Source organism: Bos taurus, chromosome 10, assembly GCF_002263795.3.
Source record: "Bos taurus isolate L1 Dominette 01449 registration number 42190680 breed Hereford chromosome 10, ARS-UCD2.0, whole genome shotgun sequence".
In the NCBI taxonomy this organism is placed as follows: Eukaryota; Metazoa; Chordata; class Mammalia; order Artiodactyla; family Bovidae; genus Bos; species Bos taurus.
In genome coordinates, this window is record NC_037337.1 from 2300562 (window position 1) to 2322942 (window position 22381).

A 22381-nucleotide genomic window follows, 5' to 3' on the forward strand; every position below is an offset into this window, starting at 1 on the left:
TACAAAAAGTGGCTTAATGATGGGTTCCTGGCAAGGAGATTTTGAGGAAAAAGCATCTACAAGCATCAATTACACCAACACGCAGCCCTTGTTCTTATGCTTGTGTAACAGAAGATGTGCTGGCGTTTCTGAAGTAAATCAGAATAGCACATTTTGTATACATAAACATTTAAGGACTTATACATTTATTGTCTAGCACTTACCTTTAATTTATAAGAACTTACACATTTATTGTGTAGCACCAGGGTTTCCCTGGTGGCTCAGAGGGTAAAGAATCTGCCTGCAATGCAAGTGATCAGGGTTCCATCCCTGGGTTGGGAAGATCCTGTGGAGAAGGAAACGGCAACCCACTCCAGTATTCCTGCCTGGAGAATTCCATTGACAGAGAAGCCTGGTGGGCTACAGTCCATGGGGTCACGAAGAGTTGGACACAACTGAGTGACTAACACTTACTTATCTTTGCAACAGTCAAGCAAGAAGTGGAGAGAAGGAGTGATGTCCCACTTTCTCAGATGAAGAAGAGAAAGCTTCAAAAGATAAAAAACCTGCCCAGCTTTACATAGCTTAATTTCAATCTAAAGATTTGACCAAAATTTTCTCTTTGAGTTGGTCTTCAACCTTAGCCTTTGGAAGACCTTCAAGCTTTTTAACATTTCTGGAAATATTTCTGATAAACAATAATATGAACCATCAAGGTATAATAATATCTAATCTGTGTAATGACAGTTAAACAGGACACACTAGTTGAGTTTATTATCAATAACTGAATATTCACTTTCAAAATATAGGGAAGCATCCTAGACACAAAGAGAAAATCTACTTATGTGTTTACATGTTGAAATTTGAAAAGTCTGTAAAATTGTGTGATAGCTCATTATGACTGTGAAAATCATTAATTTTATGTAGAACAATTTTAAGTTGTTTTTTAAAAAATAGAAAGCACTTTCTTAAAGCAGTGCACAAAGCTTCAGTTTGTGACATTGTTTCATCAAAATTATATCTTCTGGTATATGATAATTCTTTACCTTAGTAAATTACTGCTAAGTAGAAAAAATAAAATTAAATCCTCAATGACAATATCACTATCAGCAGTCTCTGAGTCTAGCAGAACTGTAAATATTGTTCCTCAGTTAACCTAAGTGGAAAGTGACTACTTTCCATTACAAATTTACAGCATAATGACCATAGAATCAGTCCAGTAACTGACATTACTGGGAAATTATTGATTCTCGAACATAATGTCCAATTTAAAAAATTTTGTCAACTAAAAACTTTGATATCAAAATTATCAAAATAATTAAATTGTTGTTAGACTAGGAGCATCCATTTTATGATGAACTGAAGTTTCAAGTAGCCTTAGCTTTGTTGAAACTGGACATGAACTTTGGTCCACAGAACACTGTAGCCCACTGATCTAGCTCCTATAATCAGCTAGTAACTGTGAGAACCAGGTTCAAACTCAGCCATTGACCTCTTGTGGTCTTCCCCACTAGAATACTTGCTTCCACCATACAGGAAAGGAGTGGACACAGAGAAATCCTTAGCTTTCCAAATTATTTGGAGAGTACTGTTTCTCTTATTATCAGTGTCCCCTCAAAGCCTCAGCGTCAGTAGTGAGATCATGGCCAATTTGAGTCTCTTGGAAATATAACTTGTATTACCTTCTGAGCAAAAAAGCCCATGTGATATATCAGTATTAACTGATTTGGGTCTGAAAGGGAGTCGATCCTGACTTAGATTCTTATGCAACAACCAACAGTATTATCCAGAATAAACTCTGACTGACCTAAACTAATTTCTTGGAAAGTGTTCTAGGTATTTTCCAAAAAAGACTAGAATAGGAAGTTAGCCAGCTTGGCAGTGTTTATCCAAGAAACCTGCCAAAAGTCTGGCTTGATTTGCCAGTGTCAATATTCTAGAGTGCAAACATATTCTTGTGCAAGGGACATTGTGTAAGCTAGAAATTAATCTTAGTTCATTCATTGTCCAAGGATGGATGCTACAGAAAGAAGCTCAAGTAATAGTTCCAGAATCAAAGTACGGGCCTCTCTGGTGAAGCTCTACTTAATTGCCTTTTCAATAAGGGAGGAAAGCCCTTGTTTGAAACCGTGTTGAAGGCAGTGATGTGGGGGACTGCTGGTGGAAACAAGAGGGGGCTATTTTCTTCTTCATATCTTTGTCCAAACTAGAACTAAATATGTGCTCAAAGACCTTTGTGCACTCAGCCAGAGTGGGTTTTATTCCAGGTATCCTCTGTCTGTATCACGGCAGCAATGACTAGAATAAAAGTGGATTTGAAAAGGTCAGTTCTAGCCCAGCATTATTAATCAAGAGAATATCTTTATCCCTTAAGACCTCATAATAAGAACTGAATCACGAGTATCAATATGGATGTAAGGATAATACCATACTATTAAGTCATGTGAAGACATATCATGATGTCAATCATGGTATACCAGGAAGTCACTGTGAAATGTTTAGGATGATAGTTTCTCAGTACTGTCAGTTTCTAAGCAGTAGAATTGAATCTTTCACATTAATGGCAATTTGGGCGTTGCTGACTGGAGCTCAGCTGCCTTACCATCAAGTCAAGGAGATGGGGTGAGGCTGGTCACAAATCCCAGAGTTTTGGATGGATCACTGAATAAGAGTTTGTCTAGTTTACTTTGTTGACAAAGGCCCCTTCCTACCCACGGCCCTTCCTTCAGGCATTGGAGTAAATAGAGTCCATCTCTCTTTATGGCTCACACTCAAAACTCAAAGACCAGAGAAGAAAACTGAGAAAAGATGGGAAAATATCTTCCTATGGCCTTGGCCTCATTTCCTTCTGGTCTGGCTCCTTGTCTTTGAGCTCCAAAGAATGTGGGCGAATGTTTGCGCTTGTGATTGATTTAATAGGAATAGAAAAAGATGAGATGGTTCAGATTGCTCTTGTCAGTCCAGAGATCAGTTTCCAACTCTGCTTTTCTACATTCTCTAATGTAATGGGCCTGCCCAAGAGAGAAGAGAACAAAGAAATATGTATGGGAGATGGTCATGATCTCTGTCAAGCCAAGACCACCCAGTGGACTAATGGAAGGACAGAAGCCAGCCAAGGCCACAGGATAATATTGCAGAGAATGTCTACTGAGACATAAGTAATGCTACTCCCAGGATCTCACTTCTCCAAATACCCCATTTCTTGTAATACCAGAAACTCTCTTCTCCTTCATTTATTGTACTTCTGCAGCTTCTTCTGAAACTGATTGCTTGTTCCTTTTCAATTTTGTATCTTGTTATGGGTCATTTCTCTCACACTAGAGATGCTAAAGGCTGCAGATTCTGCTGGGAAGTGACTCATAAATCTCATTTGTGTTAAAAATTTTAAACCTCATGGAGTTTGGGCCAAACACAAAATGTCAGGATGTTTGAAATCATATGAAAATGTAGATAAAGACCTTAAGTAAATAGCATAGTGACTAAAGAAACTGGTGCCAGTAATAGCTCTCACTTATTGAGGACCAACTACGTACTTAAAGGTACCAATGACCAAGTTTCATTAGAACTGCTGCTGCTAAGTCACTTCAGTCGTGTCCAACTCTGTGTGACCCCATAGATGGCAGCCCACCAGGCTCCCCCGTCCCTGGGATTCTCCAGGCAAGAATACTGGAGTGGGTTGCCATTTCCTTTAGAACAGCATCTATTAAAAGATAAAAAGATGCTCTTCAAAGCCAACGGCTGGATCTTTTCAAAGTGGCTTCTGTAAGTTATCTAAGGAACTCAGGAGCACATTTGTGTGTATCTGAGCCTTGATACTGGCACTGGAGATGGAATCATAAGGGTTTTGAGTCTATCAAAAAGTGGTGGTGGCGGCTGGTTGATAGTGAGCCCTGGTGACCATTGTGGTATGGAGGACCTCAGAGGGGAGAGTTGGCCCAGTTCTGCCCCATGACCTGTGGGTTTTCATGGCTCTCAACTTCAAGCAAGGACTGGACTTGAGAGTCCAGAGTCAGCTAAGTCAGAGGTGGTGAATGATTAGATAATAACAGGCTTGAGTGCCAAAGAGGGCTGGAAAGATGCCTTTTCAGGTGCTTCCAGCAACCAGCCACTTTTGCCATTTTGCCTCCCCTTCACTTCTAGCATAATTTTAAATAATAATATTTAGCATATATTTAGTACTTGTTTTCTTCCAGGCTGCATTTAAAGTAATTTACCTGTGTTGTCTCACCCAAATAACAATTTACAAGGTAGCTAATATTATCATTCTGTATTCACTGATATGAAAACTGATATTTAGAGAAATTTGGTAACTTGCCAAAGGTTACCCAGCTAGTAGATGGTGAATCTACAGTGTCTACCTTCCAGCTATACTATGATTGCAGCTACCTCTAAGAACAATTCTTTTGCTCTACCACTATGCATTCTCTCCTTTCTTCTATGTGTCTACGCTATTTCTTATGCAATTTCCCTCTCTCTTGCAGGTTAACAAGTAATAGTACAATTTTTAAAGATTGCATCCTACTCAGAGACTTTGGTCAGATCACTTGAATATATTGTGCTCCAAGTAGAGATATCCCCTTCCCCCAAGAGGGGCACACAAAGTATAAACTCTTTTTGTGATCAGGCCAATCCCCAGATGTTTGTGAGGGTAGGAAACCCAAGTCATCCAACAATCAAGCAGAGTCAATTGTAATAGATGCAGTGAAATATGATATGTTATCATTATGACAAGAGGCACTGCAAGATCCCAAACTACCTCAATTATCAGTCTTGCTACTTCAATTCAGTTCAGTTCAGTTCAGTCACTCAGTCATGTCCAATTCTTTGTGACCCCATGAATTGCAGCACGCCAGGCCTCCCTGTCCATCACCAACTCCCGGAGTTCACCCAAACCCACGTCCATCTAGTCAGTGATGCCATCCAGCCATCTGATCCTCTGTCGTCCCCTTCTCCTCCTGCCCCCAATCCCTCCCAGCATCAGGGTCTTTTCCAATGAGTCAACTCTTCGCATGAGGTGGACAAAGTACTGGAGTTTCAGCTTTAGCATCATTCCTTCCAAAGAAATCCCAGGGTTGATCTCCTTCAGAATGGACTGGTTGGATCTCCTTGCAGTCCAAGGGACTCTCAAGAGTCTTCCCCAACACCACAGTTCAAAAGCATCAATTCTTCAGCTCTCAGCCTTCTTCACAGTCCAACTCTCACATCCATACATGACCACAGGAAAAACCATAGCCTTGACTAGATGAACTTTTGTTGGCAAAGTAATGTCTTTGCTTTTTAATATGCTGTCTAGGTTGGTCATAACTTTTCTTCCAAGGAGTAAGCGTCTTTTAATTTCATGGCTGCAGTCACCATCTGCAGTGATTTTGGAGCCCAAAAAATAAAGTCTGACACTGTTTCCACTGTTTCCCCATCTATTTCCCGTGAAGCAATGGGACCAGATGCCATGATCTTCGTTTTCTGAATGTTGAGTTTTAAGCCAACTTTTTCATGCTCCTCTTTCACCTTCATCAAGAGGCTTTTGAGTTCCTCTTCACTTTCTGCCATAAGGGTGGTGTCATCTGCATATTTGAGGTTATTGATATTTCTCCCGGCAATCTTGATTCCATACTTACCAGAGCACTAATAATACACACATATTAATATAGTTCTCATTCCAGGGACATGGTAGATTGAGCTAACCAATGTGTAATGTTCTCTTAATGCAGTTATATAGAAATGCTGAATGAAGTAGAGTTCAAAACTTTTATATCACAGCAGAGCCCAGAAAAGGAAAATTGCCACATGCCAGGAATGAAGAGTGAACCCCATCAGACCTGTGCATAGCTGATTGACTGCTTTCCTAAGAGCCTTGATGCAGAGACCCAGGCTCTCTGTGTCTTATGGCTCTACCATCTTTACCATGTAATTTTCAAAGTCACTGTATTTATTTTCATTAAGCTGATGAAGGATAAGAGCACAGAGGATGGTCTGTTGGAGTTTTATGGATCAGACCTACAAATAGCCTATAGTACTTCCATTAAACTTCTGGTGAACTCACTTCACAGTAGCTGGGAATGTAGGCAGATTGTACCAGGAGGAGGAGGAGGAACTTTGTTTGGAGATTATTGTATTGTATAATGCAATACAAGAACCTTATAATGTAGTGTTATCGTAAGCTAAGTAACCTTACCTTCTAAACATTCTGGATAAATAGAAGTTGGAAAAAAAGGTACAAACTCTAAGTCTCAGTTGCTTACATTTTGATGAACAGATTGAGAAACTTTTAAATAAATTAATAGCTGAAAGTCTTTGTCTCTAGGTACATTCTCTTTTTATATTATGCTCATAGCTGTAAATGGATTCCATCTCTTCCAACAGGTGAAGCTTGATATCCAATTGTATAGCAAAGGAGGATGCTTTACTTTTCCATTAATGGCTAATAAGTATATTTCTGGATTTAGGAAAACATGTTTTCCTTTCACTACTCAAAATTGGTGTGTATTTGTTGCCTTCCTTAGAAAGCTATGAGTTCATATAATACAGGAGGTTGAAATACCTGCATGTTTTAGAGATAACTGAGTTCAAGTGCCAAGGCCAAATTATAGATGTATTCAATCAGATGAAAACATTAGTTTTTGTATTTCTGAGCATATTTGCTTTGAAGTCATTCAAATAAGGGAGAAGGAAATGGCAACCCACTCCAGTGTTCTTGCCTGGAGAATTCCAAGGTCTGGGGGAGCCTGGTGGGCTGCCATGTATGGGGTCGCACAGAGTCGGACACGACTGATGTGACTTAGCAGCAGCAGCAGCAGCAGCAGAAGGTTGGCTTGATTTCTTAGTTTGCTCTCACAGCCAAGCCCATCTCCACTCACTAGTCTCTGCTGCAGCTTGCTGTAAGTGGCTACCTGTGAGCATTCCCAGTACAGCTTGATGGAATCCATAAGAGGATGGGTAAGTATTGTCTTTGGCCTGCCACAGGCAGGTGGTTTAAGAGCTATCGCATATCAGTCCTCTTTAATTGTGCCTAGATTTGTTATTAGAGTAGGACAAAGCCTAGGAAACTAGAAATCATATTGGAAAGGTTTGAGATACAGAGGTAAAGTTGGGGGAGGGGCTAGCATCTTACAAAAGTGTTAGTGATATACATGGTCTGAATCTCTGTACTCTTCTCTTTGTACATTGGGAGTAAAGCCATTGGGTGGGGCTGCAGGGTGGCTCAGATCTGAGAACAAACACTGACCCCTCATTCTCCACTCTTGGCTCTCACTCAACCATCTGAGGAGACTTTGGGATCTCAGACAAGGGAACATCTCAGATTCTTTTATGATTCCATTTCTGTCTTTGTCAGAAACTTTACGGAGGATTTTTCTCAAGACCACAGCTGCAGAGGGGTTGTTTCAGGTCAGTGAGAAAAAGGGATCCACTCCTTGGAGTGAGACTAAATAAAACCGTAAAGTCAAAAAGGTTGCAGTTTTCACAGTGATCCCTGAGAAGACTCAGGGAATTCAGGGCCACTGAACCACTGTCAGCATCATGTGGTACGGACCTGACCTGGGATTCCTTTACAGCTGGAGCAAAGAACAAAAGACCATGAAGGAGCTGTCCTTTCTGAGATCTACAAGTGGGTGTCTGTGATTCTTCCCTTTGTTTCCATTTAAATTTTCATCATTTGGCCTTTATGAATGGACAGACATGAATCTGATCCTTGCTTTAAACTTCTTCTGGAGCAACAGGTGAATAGATTGCATACCTTTTCTGCTAAACCTTGAGACAGGTTCAAAACTAACCTTGTGAGAAGAGAAGGAACTAGCAGAGCCCTCAGCCAGTGTGAATCCTCCACTTGGCATCTGGGCTGGAAACTTTTCTCAACCACACTCTCAGTATTGTCAATCCATAGGTCTTTCCTCCTGAGTTCTGCCTTCATTTATGACTTTTCTCAGTGCTTCTTCAGCATTCTTTGACTTTTATCATGGTATTTGGCAAAGTTGTGTTTCACAGATGTGTTATTCTAAACATAAGTTTTCTCTTAAGCTATCTAGGAAATAGGTTTTTCCATGAACTGAACTGCAGGTCTAGAGCCATCTTTCTGGTTGTGTTAGATGGATGGGTCTCCCCTGCACCTGGAATTACCTTGCCCTTGCATGTAACCTTGTCTTTTGTTTGTAGTGGGATATGAAAGTAGAATATGTAGTGGAATATGAAATATTATATGTGCATAATGCCCACAGTAATGACGTGGAACTTCTAGAGTGTCAGCAGATAAGTGGTCTGGCAACAGTAGTAGGTCTGGCATCTTGTCTTAATTCTCATATGTCCTTCCCCTTCTGTGATCAGTTTTTGCAAGTCCTGCATTATCAAAACATGGATTTGATAATATAACCTGTGTATATTACATGCATTACCCATAGAAATAGAAAACTTAGAGAACACAAGCACAGGTTCCTCAAAGGTTAGGGATTATTTCACAGAATCTTTTCAGCTCTCTAACATTTCCTTCTAGAATTAACTTACTGCAATATTTTTCACCGAAACTGTGAGCCACTTCCCATTACATATGTTCTGCTTCTTGACCATAGGAAATCACATTTTTAGTTGGGTGTGTTGCTGCGCAGCTAAAGGCACATTTCTCAGCCTTTCCTTTGCCACTGACTTTGGCTGTGTCATTAAGTTTCAGCCAATGAGATATAAATGTAATTCTTAAGTCAAGTTTGGTGATAGAGTTCCCTTAAGAGAGTCTCCTCTATTTGCTGTCTGGTAGATGTAATTAGAAGATTGTAGGGGTTTTTATGAACAAAGATCACATCATAGGGATGACAACACAGAGGCATGGGAAGATTGTGGATTCCTGATGACTCTGTAGAGTCACCTCGTCAGCCCTAGATCTTTGTACTTCTTTTGTGTGTGAGAGAAATAAGACATATCTATATTGTTTAAATCACTGTCATTTTAAGATTTTCTGTTATACACTGCTGATCCTAATCTTAACTCAGAAACATCTCCCATCCACTTAATACCATTGATTCAGGGATCCATGGACAAGTATAATAATAATTTTAATAATAATTTTCAGTCTATGACTTTAAGGATAAAATGGCAAAAGTGAGTGTCATGACTCCAATTTTAAGATTAAGTTGTACAGTAATTTCTAATAGTCAGAAAAAAGTAGACCTCAGAACCATCACCCTTATTTTCTTTCTTGCCCTTTCTGTCAAGTGTAAGATTATTCAAGTCATAACGCAAGAGAAAGGTCCATGGTTACATAGGCTCTGTAGCTTTATATCCCTCATTTCCATCTTACACCATCCTACTTCTCTTATTAGCACATGCAAAATTAAATGGTTTGCTACTCAGTCAAGATTAGAGAACTTTTGCAAAGTTTGTTTCCTGGGCTTGGACTAAAGAAATGAATTAATGATTTTGTGCATAATTAATGGGTTCTAGAAAGGAATATTTGTTCAAATAAGAAATCAATCCATGAAACAAAATGCCAAAAGTTTATTACAACAGATTCAAAGTTTATTATAAGAATGACAGCAGAGCCCTTCCTTGTTTTTCAACCACATACAACAAATTTTAAACTTTGTTCTGAGTTATGGTTGTTTGAATTGTGAATATTAAAGTCACCAGCATGTCAACATTCATAAAACTAAGATCATGGCATCTGGTCCCATCACTTCATGGCAGATAGATGGGGGAAAAATGGAAACAGTGGCAGACTTTATTTTCTCGGGCTCCAAAGTCACTGCAGATGGTGACTGCAGCCATGAAATTAAAAGACACTTGCTCCTTGGAAGAAAAGCTATGACCTACCTAGACAGTGTATTAAAAAGCAGGGACATTACTTTGCCAACAAAGGTCCGTCTAGTCAAAGCTATGGTTTTTTCAGTAGTTATTTATGAATGTGAGAGTTGAACCATAAAGAAAACTGATGCTTTTGAACTATGGTGTTGAAGAAGACTCCTGAGAGTCCCTTGGACTTCAAGGAGATCCAACCAGTCCATCCTAAAGGAAATCAATCCTGAATATTCATTAGAAAGACTGATGCTGAAGCTCCAAAACTTTGGCCACCTGATGTGAAGAACTGACTCATTGGAAAAGACCCTGATACTGGGAAAGACTAAAGGCAGGAGAAGGGAACAACAGAAGATGAGCTGATTGGGTGGCATCACTGACTCGATGGACATGAGTTTGAGCAAGTTCCGGGGATTGGCGATGGACAGGGAAGCCTGGTGTGCTGCAGTCCATGGGGTTGCAAAGAGTCAGACACGACTGAGCAACTGAACTGAACTGAACAGTATGTCAGAAAGGAAAAGACAGAGAACAGAGGCTATTTCACCTTTTCAAAAAGGTGAATAAAGAAAGAGTCATATGTTCGCTTAAGTACGCTCTGTTTCTTTAAGAGGCCCAACTCAATTCTCCTTTTCTATTTACATAGAGTTGAAATTAGAAGCATTCTGTAGATTAGTGGATCTATTTTAACTAAAAAGTATAAGACGATGACACTATATAAAGAAAGTCTGACTCCCTCTTGGTAATATTGACAGGCTTTGAAATATGTTAATTCTCTTGAGTCCATTTGTCCCCAAATAGTGTTTCTCTCATTGCAAGCATATGGTGGTGCCATATTATTGGCAAAGATTATTTTGTTAGAGTCAAAAGCCTATAAACAACTAAGTAAGTATGGAAAGAGCTTGGAATATCCTTTTTCTAGAGTGAACTGCATCTGAATTATAATAGCTGCTTGTTTCACGATCATTCACTTCTAGCCCAATTCCTGATATCTCTGAATGAATTGGCAGAACACATGTAACCTTTATGACTCAGGCCACTTAATTGATCATTATAATATTAGAGAGAAAGGGGACAAAGATAGTTTCCAATTAGAATGAAAGCCAAGGTATAGTCAACTATTGATTATGTGTGATGACTTAACTGTGGTTAAGAAGAGCCTTTATGTCTAAGCTTTGATCTTTTCATTCCAGGCATGTCAACAGTCATCATTACTCAGTACCCAGTCATCACCCCGATCAGATACCCACTCCTCACCTCCGCCTGGGTGCAGCAATCATCATAGGTAACATAGTAGGCTATTCACTAGCACTCAACAGGCATCTTTAAAGCCATGTACTGTATTCACTTGGAGCTTCCCAGGTGGCTCAGTGGTAGAGTCTGCCTGCCAATGCAGGAGATGCAGGTGATGTGGGTAAGATCCCTGGGTCAGGCAGATCTCCTGGAGAAGGAAATGGCAAACCACTCCACTATTCTTGCCTGGAAAATCCCATGAACAGCAGAGCCTGGTGGGCTATATAGTGCATGGGGTTACGAAGAGTCAGACATGACTGAGTGACTGAGCATGCACACACTGTATTCACTCATTTATTCTTTACAATAACTCTCTGAGATTCTATTCTAGAATAGAATAACATCACTGAGGCAAGAGATTAAATAACTTGCTCAAGGTCACTCAGCTACTAAATGATACATCACCAGTAGTCTGACTTCAGATCCTGTGGTCCTAACCATTGCATACACTCTCTCTGGTAAAGCAAATAAAACAAGGAAAGCATGTTGGATAACATTCTAGTAAAACCTGACCTCATCCTGCATGGAGCCTCTCTCTTCTCAAGTTGCAGAAGTGTTAGTATCTGATTAACAGTTGCTCTTAGGTGATAATTCTTAAAGGGAATATTAGCAAACCTCTTTGGCCATGTATTCCACTTAGGAACTTTGCTTAGTGAAAGCAAGTATGAGTCATGCATTGAGAATTATGTCATCCTCAAATGAGTATCTCTCTCCAGCCTCCCCTCTGCTCCAGGTTCAGCCCTTTGAAGGAATGTTAGTGTTTATCATTCTCTGAAAATGCTCCCATCCTCTCCAAGTATTGCTGCATGAACATGCCAAATGCATTTATCTGCTCTTTAAATGAATTTCCTATACACTGTATGCTAATAACTTGAAATATTCTATCATTTTTCTCAAAGGAAAATAAAATGTCTTTGACTCTGCTTTTTTCAATCTCCTGTTCTTAGTGTGATAGTTTCAGTCAGTTTTTAGTCACTTAGTCGTGCCCGACTCTTTGTGACCCCATGGACTGCAGCACGCCAGACCTCCCTGTCCATTACCAATTGCTGGAGTTTACTCAAATGCATGTCCGTTGAGTTAGTAATGCCATCCAACCATTGCATCCTCTGTCGTCCCCTTCTCCTCCCACCTTGAATCCTTCCCAGCATCAGGGTCTTTTCAGATGAGTCAGCTCTTCACATCAGGTGGCCAAAGTATTGGAGTTTCATCTTCAACATCAGTCCTTCCAATGAATATTCAGGACTGATTTCCTTTAGGTTGGACTGGTTGGATCTCCTTGCCATCCAAGGGACTCTCAAGAGTCTTCTCCAATGCCACAGTTCAAAAGAATCAATTCTTCAGCGCTGAGCTTTCTTTATACTCCAACTCTCACATCCATACATGACTACTGGAAAAACCATGGCCTTAACTAGGTGGACCTTTGTTGGCAAAGTAATGTCACTGCTTTTGAATATGCTGTCTAGGTTGGGCATAACTTTCCTTCCAAGGAGTAAGCATCTTTTTATTTCATGGCTGCAGTCACCATGTGCAGTGATTTTGGAGCCCAGAAAAATAAAGTCTGACACTGTTTCTACTGTTTCTCCTCTATTTGCCATAAGTGATGGAACCAGATGCCATGATCTTTGTTTTCTGAATGTTGAGCTTTAAGCCAACTTTTTGACTCCCCTCTTTCACTTTTATCAAGAAGCTCTTTAGTTCTTCTTCACTTTCTGCCATAAGCATGGTGTCATCTGCATATCTGATGTTATTGATATTTCTCATGGCAATCTTGATTCCAGTTTGTGCTTCATCCAGTCCAGTGTTTCTCATGATGTACTCTGCATATAAGTTAAATAAGCAGGGTGACAATATATAGCCTTGACATACTCCTTTTCCTATTTGGAACCACTCTGTGTGATACTTTATAAATGATTAAAACTCAGCTTTTTTCCTAGGAGGGCTAAATTAACCAAAAAATGGTTCATTTGATTTTATTTAAAAATAGTAATTAGGTAAGTTTAGTAAGTCACCAGCGTAATGAATCCGGTCCTGGAAACCAGCCTGACTTAACCGACATGCGTTAAATACAGCCTCTGAAAACCCTACCTATGAAGAAGCAAAATGCCTTATAAACACTGCGTCTGTGTCTATCCTTTGTTTCATAGATTGTAAGACTCAGAGACCTTCTACGACATAGAATCTATGTTAACCTTTACGTTTCCAAATGAGGATAGTAAAACCCAGTAAGTATGAGTGATCTAAGATTCCGCAGTTATTGGCAAAGCTAGGATTCAGACTCTGCCTCTTAGCTTTCTTCCAATCATCTTTCCATTTCCTTGTCTCTCTGGGTTAGTTTAGTTTATAGAAAAGGCCTCGTCTGAAATCCTCAAGGGGTGTGTAGGGTGAGATGAAGACTAGGAGAGTGTCACATGCTCTGGCTCAGCCTCAAGCTCAACTTTCAGGAGCTAAGAGGAGTGTTCACTAACCTACTCTCAAGAGCAGCTGTAGGCTCTTCTACTTTACGTTTTCTAGAATTCCCAGGAGAATGTGGGATGTGTGGGAATACAGAGCATGTTACTGTGCATCATGGTTCTGCTGCTTAGACACATTGATTAAAGATGCTACCTTTTCTCTGCAAGTCCCCATTGTGTTCTAATTTTTGGTTTGTAGTTTTCGTTCTAGCTTAGCTATAGCTCTTCTCAAAGCATCCAAGCTTCTAACTCTTAAAATTCCCCCAGTCCCAGGGCCCATCCTCCTTGCATATTATTAATCCCCAGGCCCTACCTCCATCCTTCACCTTGTGAGTCCTTTCTTCCCAATTTTGCTTTCAGTTTTTACAGCTAGTCTATTTCTTAGCATCATCACTTCCAAACCAATAACTGGTTTTCTGTAGAAAGAAAGAAGGCCCTGTCCTTGTAGCCTCTGACATTCTCCAACTGTCCTCTCTACACCCTTACTGGATTCTTGCTGTGAATGAAACCCCAACTTATGCAACAATCAGATCAGATCAGTCGCTCAGTCGTGTCCGACTCTTTGCGACCCCATGAATTGCAGCACGCCAGGCCTCCCTGTCCATCACCAACTCCCGGAGTTCACCCAGACTCACGTCCATCGAGTCAGTGATGCCATCCAGCCATCTCATCCTCTGTCATCCCCTTCTCCTCCTGCCCCCAATCCCTCCCAGCATCAGGGTCTTTTCCAATGAATCAACTCTTCGCATGAGGTGGACAAAGTACTGGAGTTTCAGCTTTAGCATCATTCCTTCCAAAGAAATCTCAGGGTTGATCACCTTCAGAATGGACTGGTTGGATCTCCTTGCAGTCCAAGGGACTCTCAAGAGTCTTCTCCAACACCACAGTTCAAAAGCATCAATTCTTCGGTGCTCAGCCTTCTTCACAGTCCAACTCTCACATCCATACATGACCACAGGAAAAACCATAGCCTTGACTAGACAGACCTTTGTTGGCAAAGTAATGTCTCTGCTTTTGAATATGCTATCTAGGTCGGTCATAACTTTCCTTCCAAGGAGTAAGCGTCTTTTAATTTCATGGCTGCAGTCACCATCTGTAGTGATTTTGGAGCCCAGAAAAATAAAGTCTGACACTGTTTCCCCATCTATTTCCCATAAAGTGGTGGGACCAGATGCCATGATCTTCATTTTCTGAATGTTGAGCTTTAAGTCAACTTTTTCACTCTCCACTTTCACTTTCATCAAGAGGCTTTTGAGTTCCTCTTCACTTTCTGCCATAAGGGTGGTGTCATCTGCATATTTGAGGTTATTGATATTTCTCCTGGCAATCTTGATTCCAGCTTGTGTTTCTTCCAGTCCAGCATTTCTCATGATGTAATCTGCATAAAAGTTAAATAAACAGGGTGACAATATACAGCCTTGACGAACTCCTTTTCCTATTTGGAACCAGTCTGTTGTTCCATGTCCAGTTCTAACTGTTGCTTCCTGACCTGCATACCGATTTCTCAAGAGGCAGATCAGGTGGTCTGGTATTCCCATCTTTTTCAGAATTTTCCACAGTTTATTGTGATCCACACAGTCAAAGGCTTTGGCATAGTCAATAAAGCAGAAATAGATGTTTTTCTGGAACTCTCTTGCTTTTTCTATGATCCAGCAGATGTTGGCAATTTGATCTCTGGTTCCTCTGCCTTTTCTAAAACCAGCTTGAACATAAGGAAGTTCACGGTTCACATATTGCTGAAGCCTGGCTTGGAGAATTTTGAGCATTACTTTACTAGCGTGTGAGATGAGTGCAATTGTGCGGTCGTTTGAGCATTCTTTGGCCTTGCCTTTCTTTGGGATTGGAATGAAAACTGACCTTTTCCAGTCCTGTGGCCACTGCTGAGTTTTCCAAATTTGCTGGCATATTGAGTGCAGCACTTTCACAGCATCATCTTTCAGGATTTGGAATAGCTCAACTGGAATTCCATCACCTCCACTAGCTTTGTTCATAGTGATGCTTTCTAAGGCCCACTTGACTTCACATTCCAGGATGTCTGGCTCTAGGTCAGTGATCACACCATCGTGATTATCTGGGTCGTGAAGATCTTTTTTGTACAGTTCTTCTGTGTATTCTTGCCATCTCGTCTTAATATCTTCTGCTTCTGTTAGGTCCATACCATTTGTCCTTTATCGAGCTCATCTTTGCATGAAATGTTCCTTTGGTGTCTCTGACTTTCTTGAAGAGATCCCTAGTCTTTCCCATTCTGTTTTTTTTTACTCTTTCTTTGCATTGATCGCTGAAGAAGGCTTTCTTATCTCTTCTTGCTATTCTTTGGAACTCTGCATTCAGATGTTTATATCTTTCCTTTTCTCCTTTGCTTTTCGCTTCTCTTCTTTTCACAGCTATTTGTAAGGCCTCCCCAGACAGCCATTTTGCTTTTTTGCATTTCTTTTCTATGGGAATGGTCTTGATCCCTGTCTCCTGTACAATGTCACGAACCTCATTCCATAGTTCATCAGGCACTCTATCTATCAGATCTAGGCCCTTAAATCTATTTCTCACTTCCACTGTATAATCCTAAGGGATTTGATTTGCATCATACCTGAATGGTCTAGTGGTTTTCCCTACTTTCTTCAATTTAAGTCTGAATTTGGCAATAAGGAGTTCATGATCTGAGCCACAGTCAGCTCCTGGTCTTGTTTTTGCTGACTGTATAGAGCTTCTCCATCTTTCGCTGCAAAGAATATAATCAATCTGATTTCGGTGTTGACCATCTGGTGATGTCCATGTGTAGAGTCTTCTCTTGTGTTGTTGGAAGAGGGTGTTTGTTATGACCAGTATAGCAAATTAGAATTTCATCCATTTCCCTACAAGTCTGGCTCAAATTAGCTTCCTTCTTCTCCATTTCTCTTTCTTGGCATTGTAGGAGAAACACTGGGTTTGAAATCATATCATTCCAGTACAGTGATCTAGCAGCCTGAGTTCTAGGGGAAACAGTTCATTTTTATTGAGACTCAGTTTCCTCATCTTTGAATGAGAGTGAATGATTACAGCCTTAGCTATTTCAGTGGATGATTATGATGTCAAGTGAAATCATAGATTTCTTTGTTCATCATTAAACAAATATTGGCACCTATTCAGTGTCAAGATGTGGCTAAGTTGGGCGTAACCAATTGTGACCAAACAGACGAGTCATTACCATCTCAGATATGGAAACCATTTGTCACCTGGAAAGCAGCATGCCATTATTATTCTGTACAAATTGCATTTCCTAGAATTTCCTTGCCTCATCAGGATTATTGATTAAAACCTTAGGTTCCATGACAGACTTGACTGAAGCACTCACGATATACCTTAGAGCCCCAGCACATGTTTGACCAGAAGAATGAAGATGCAGAAACAGAGGAGAAAATGTATACAGAGGGTACCAACCCCACGTCTACTCTGAAAAGGCTGAGCGTGGTGTGGGGTGGGCTGAGGTGGTGGGAGCTGCCGTTTGGCTCTGCATCTCAGCCGGCCTGGCCCTGGCCTCGTGCGCTGTCCTCGGGGTCCCACCTTGCTGCATGTCTCAGCTGGCACAGACTCGGGGTGCGGGAATCAGCAGCAGCCATCCTAACCACCTCAATCTGCTTCCCAGACGCTGCCTTTTGGTTTATCTTAGAATACCTCAGAGAGTCTTTCTCTCCATTCCTAATGGTCCCTGAAAGATTTTTATTTGGAAGTGTGAGCATAAAAGCAGGCCTCTCATCTCCCAAAACAGCAAACGAGATAAAAACAACTTAGTAGCTATCTGTCTATAATGTGCATCCCCCTAGATTTTTTTAATCAATACGTTTCCTGGCTGCCAACATGGTCTCTATACATTTAGGCACTATATGTTGAAGGATCACTTCTAAAATACAATATTACAGGTTTTCACTTATTTTCTTCAGCCCAATTTATAGTAGAACCAATTTGTGTCAGCAGTTTTGGGTACTCAGCAAAAATTCAGACTTTGAGAAACATCTTTGCATGGAACTAGTTGTAAGTAAGTTAAGGACCTGTTAAACTGACTGACTAATCTTTCTCATTCTCCAGCTTTCTCCAGTGCCAGCAGATTCTGACATAAACATTTAGCTTGATGCTGATTTTGAAGAGGAGACATCGCTGCAATTCAGGGTTTTGCCATGAGGAAGTCTATATCATTCTTTCTTATAAGTAAATCAATACTTGCACAATCATCTGAGATCATTCTTAGAGCCCATACAGATGGTAGTGACAACAGCCGATGAAACAAGTTTTTTTAAAAAGTGGGGATGAAAAGGTGAGAGATGTATCGAAAGCATCCTCATGTCAGAGGCCAGTAGTATATTATCTGGTAATACAAAAAGTCAGTAAGTATAGGCACATTCCATGCCTCAAGAAAACAAGGATCTTTCTGAGTCTTAGAAAAAGGAAAAGTCACTACACCCCTAAGCAGTGGCTTCAAATCATCCACCTCATTTCTTAACAGAGGGTACCACTTGCGCTAAGAGCTGAAGTCATCTTATTGCTGATGGGTGGCCAGGAAACCTAAGTTTGTGTGGTAAAGGCCCATCAGGCATGGAATAGACTCCAATGAAACTGGAACTATTCTTTCCAAAGTGCTACTTAGCCACCATATCTCAAGTGAGGAGCCTTAAGAAAAAGAAGTGTAAAGCATTTAAACAACAGACTTACGTTGTATCCAACCTCACCAGGCTGTGTCAAGCTGCGCCAGTGTCACAGGGAAGGGACAAGGTATCAACATCCATGCTCTGACCTGTGTCTCCATAGCAGGAAAGATTATCCAAATTTTTCATATTCAGAGTCAGTAAGACATTTCAGAGAAAGGCAATGAACTCCTACATTGTTTATTGACCTTACTTAAGCGTTTCATACCAGTGTGTCTGGCAGCTTTGGGAACTATTGTGTAAGTGGGGTTACCCAGAAGTGATTGCCAACATTCTGAGAATATTTCATGATCAAGGATTTGGCAAATTCACTGAGTGGCATTCCCTTAGCCCTTTCTTTTTTATAAACCAGATTTCAACTCTGAAACAGACCTTGGATAATTATCCCTTTTGAAAATGCAGCCCTGCTTGGCAACTCAAGCAACTCACGTCAATGCAAGGACCCATTTCCAACCCTCCAATCAGCTCTCCCATTCCCACAGGCTGCCATCTCTCACTGATACCTTTGAGAAGAGTAAACCTGGGCTGATGATGAAACAGTCCTTGCACACAAAAGGAAAAGCTGCGCAATCGACTACCTGTATTGGCTCAGGAAAGCATCAGAGGTTGCAAATTAGGCTGAAGAATGAATATCAAGTATCAAGCCCTATTGGGAAAAGCCCAGATGAGGACAAGATCCCTTGGCAAGAGCACAGGGCAGAGAGCCTGAGGCTGGGGCCGCCTGAAGGCTGACTGATATTTGATTCTTTAAATAGACAAAGAATTCAAATCCAATCAGCAGACACTCTCCAGACAGACAGACAGAGCAAGCTGCGTGTCTAGGAGCAGGGTGCATCAGGGCAGGTTTCGGGTGGATATCTTTAAGCCTGTGGCCAAAATGGTCAAAGACAGGATTCTGGCCATCACTCTGGAAGGTGTTTGGGCTCCAGAGGAGAACGCAGGGTGGACTTTGGAATGTTGGCTTTGTGACAAACCAGCTAGGTGACCTTGAGCAAGTTACTTGATCTCTGAACTGCCTCGATAGCAATGAGAGCACCCTCATAGGGTTATTATGGGGACTAAAGGAAAATTGGCTGTTAAATAGAGTCTCAGACATAGGAAAGGCTCAAGAATGGGGAGCTAGAACAATTAGAGAATTCAGTTAAGAAATTCGTTAAGTGTCTTTTGAAAGCCAGATAAATATAATAAATTCAGGACCTAGGGACAGACAACTGATTTATGCAGCACACTGGAGATAAGGCTTTTTAGTAGACTGTGAATGTGGGGCAATTGAGGATCCAAGTGAGAACAACAAAAAAAAGGTTGGCTGTGTACCTCATTTCATACACAAAACTCTGTTCAGCAGTGATTATAATTCTAAACGTAAAAGGCAAAATTGTAAAGCTTTTAGAATAATGTAAGATAATACCTTCTTGAGCGCAGGAGTGAGTATGATGAGAAGCAAGGACATTGAGGGAATTTCTGGGTCCCAGCGAAGTTCACATTCTTCACTTGAGAGATGGCTCTGTGGTTGTGTACTTTGTAATTATTCTTTAAACTGCATATAGATGCTTCATGCACTCTTTTTGGTGTATAATCTCTCTCTTCTTTCACATTCTCTGCAGTTTCTATGTTTCCTATTACCGTGGTCAAGACATTTAGAGGGCAAACACTATTTTTACTGGAAAAAGAAATTGAATACATTAAATACTTAAACAGAGTAAAAACAAATATTTTACGTACGTGGGAGCACAGATAGGCAGGCTGTAAATATACAGTGACTTTGTTTGACACAGTTCTAGCTTCCATATCAGTCAGGCATGCCACAAGATGGTAACTCTCTTCTTCTTCTTTAAAAGTTTCATCAGCTACTTGTGCCCATTCTGCCCAAGTCTTTATCATAAACAGTCCTCAGGCCTTTCCTGCTTGCAGTGCCTCTTTCCCTCAAGTCACAACTTCTTTCCTGCTTCAAGAGTTTGTAGCCAGGTTGCATTTTTTCCAGTTGGTGGATAAATTTCCAGCTACTCTGCTTCATGATACAGTCACTCAAATGCTTCCTCTTCTTTCTTCCAATTTGTCCCTCTTTCTAGATCACCAGGCCAAAATATTGATTTAGGGAATATATTCCCATCTTGCAGCCTTATCTTACCCTCATGTGCCTATTCATTTTAAAATAGCAGATTTCAAATACATATTTACCTATTTACCAGAACATGTTTGGGTCTACATTTAGAAACATTGAAGAAGAATTAACAAAATAATTAGCAAAAGAGTAGTTCTTTATATTACCAATGTTAAACACAAGGTTTTATGCTTAATAAACATTTAAAATAAGTATTTAGGAAATTCAGCATCAGATGAAGTATGTAAGGTAAGTTAATGTTTCCCTGATGGCTCAGCAGTAAGGAATCTACCTTCAGTGCAGGAGACACAGGTTTGATTCCTGGTTCAGGAAGATCCCCTGGAGAAAGAAATGGCAATCCACTCCAGTATTCTTGCCTGGAAAATTCTGTGGACAGAGGAGCCTGCTGGGCTACAGTTCATGGGGTCGCAAAGAGTTGGACATGACTGAGCGCACACAGCATACATTGTCCAAACAGAGACAATACCAACTGGAATCTAGGGGCACTAAGTTGGGCACTAAATCTGCCTAACACATTTATTGGTTATTTATTATTTAGTGTTTTATATGAATACTCTTATTTTAAATAGCTTAGTTTTTAATGGAAATGCAAGTTATTGGATAGACCTTTTATTCTCGTTGTTACTCCTCCCCTACCTAGAAGAAACCTACTCGGTTACTTGGCCCCCCAACACCCATATTGATCACTATCCAGTTTGCAGCAAAACTATTCAGCAGGAAACGATCCATTTCTCAGTGCCTAGAAGGAAGGTGAGGGACAGCAGGTGACATGATGGCTCTCACGATTTCCCCTCCGCATAATGTCCAAAGCACACCTTGCCTGACATAATTCCTCCCATGTCAGCGTCTGATTTTTTTCTGTAACCCTGCTCCTACCCTCAATATCCTGAATCCTGGATCTTTTAGAATTGATTTTTCAACCAACTCCGGTCCTGCCTCCTTCTTATGGGGATGTACCCTGAAATGGTGGGCAAGTGCTGCCTCCAAGGTGCCCTGCTTTCCTGACCCTGGCATAGAAAGCAGACGGGGGAGTGAGAGGAAAGCCATCATCAGCTGTGCTGCTAGGAGGGTCAGATGGGGCAAGACAGCCTGGCAGAAGGAACGAGGTCAAGGAGAGGCTGGGAATCAGTTGCCACGAAGTCTGGGCTATAATATACTCATAGTTCAGGCAATATGATGACCCTTGCAGATTTTCCTAATGTGTGCAGTTTAGTTGCAAAGTGTCCTTTTAGAGAAAGACAGCAGAATAAGATGGCATTCCAGAGAGGATAGTAGATCAAAAAGTCATTCATTCATTCACTTGTTGATTCAGCATCTACATTGTTTCTATATTAGACCAAAAATAAAAGAAGTATAAATTGTGATCTAATAACAACATGAGACAGATCATCAGTAACTACTATATGAGAGTTTTTTGTTTTTTTGGTCTTTGTTTGGCTTTTAGAAAAGGAAAGAATTTTAAAGGGACCAGAATGGCCCAACAATGTTTTGTGGAGAGGTGAAACCTAAACTGGTACTTAAAACAGAGGATTCTTAAGGAAGGTAGGGGGGAGAGAACAATTCAGAGAAAGGAAAAAGCCTAAACAAAACTAGAATTCAGGGATGCGACTTGATTATTTGGAAACAGTGAAGGGACCAGGAAAGGTAATGATTGTAGAAGGAAGCAATGAGAAATAAAGTTGAGTCTTGAGGGTAGCCTGCCAGGTAGAAACATGTGAGATTTTTCCTATGGGTAACATGGAATCTAGGAAAGTTGTATCTGACAGTACAAGGCAGCAAGATTCAAGGAGGAAACAGAGACAAGCTAGGATTCCAGGCAAAGACCAGGCGACAAAGGTGCCAAGGAACAGACGGAACCTTGAGAGAACTGGAGCGCACTGTGCCATCCATTCCATTGCAGACTGGGGCACCTGAAGACAAAGAGTATGATGCACATCAAGCTGGGGCAGTGAGACGGAAGGAGTCTGTACAGATGAGAGAGTCTCATCATACTCAGTGTCAGAGGGCAGCCTGCTCTCCTTTTGACCGCTGGTGGCTCCACAGAGCCCCTGCTTTCCTCAAATGCAAGTGTTCAGGTAACTTCCTGACTCTGA

At 40.8% G+C, this 22381-nt stretch overlaps 1 long non-coding RNA gene across 4 annotated transcripts in view; it reads left to right on the top strand.

Annotated features, from left to right (window-relative positions):
- Nucleotides 1–22381, top strand: part of LOC101903289 (uncharacterized) — a 72395-nt gene that overhangs the window by 26375 nt on the left and 23639 nt on the right. For all 4 annotated transcript variants that reach the window (XR_009496112.1, XR_009496109.1, XR_009496110.1 and 1 more), the window contains 2 exons: nucleotides 10944–11035; nucleotides 17553–22363. This is a non-coding gene — a long non-coding RNA (uncharacterized lncRNA). The remainder of the gene's footprint in view (nucleotides 1–10943; nucleotides 11036–17552; nucleotides 22364–22381) is intronic.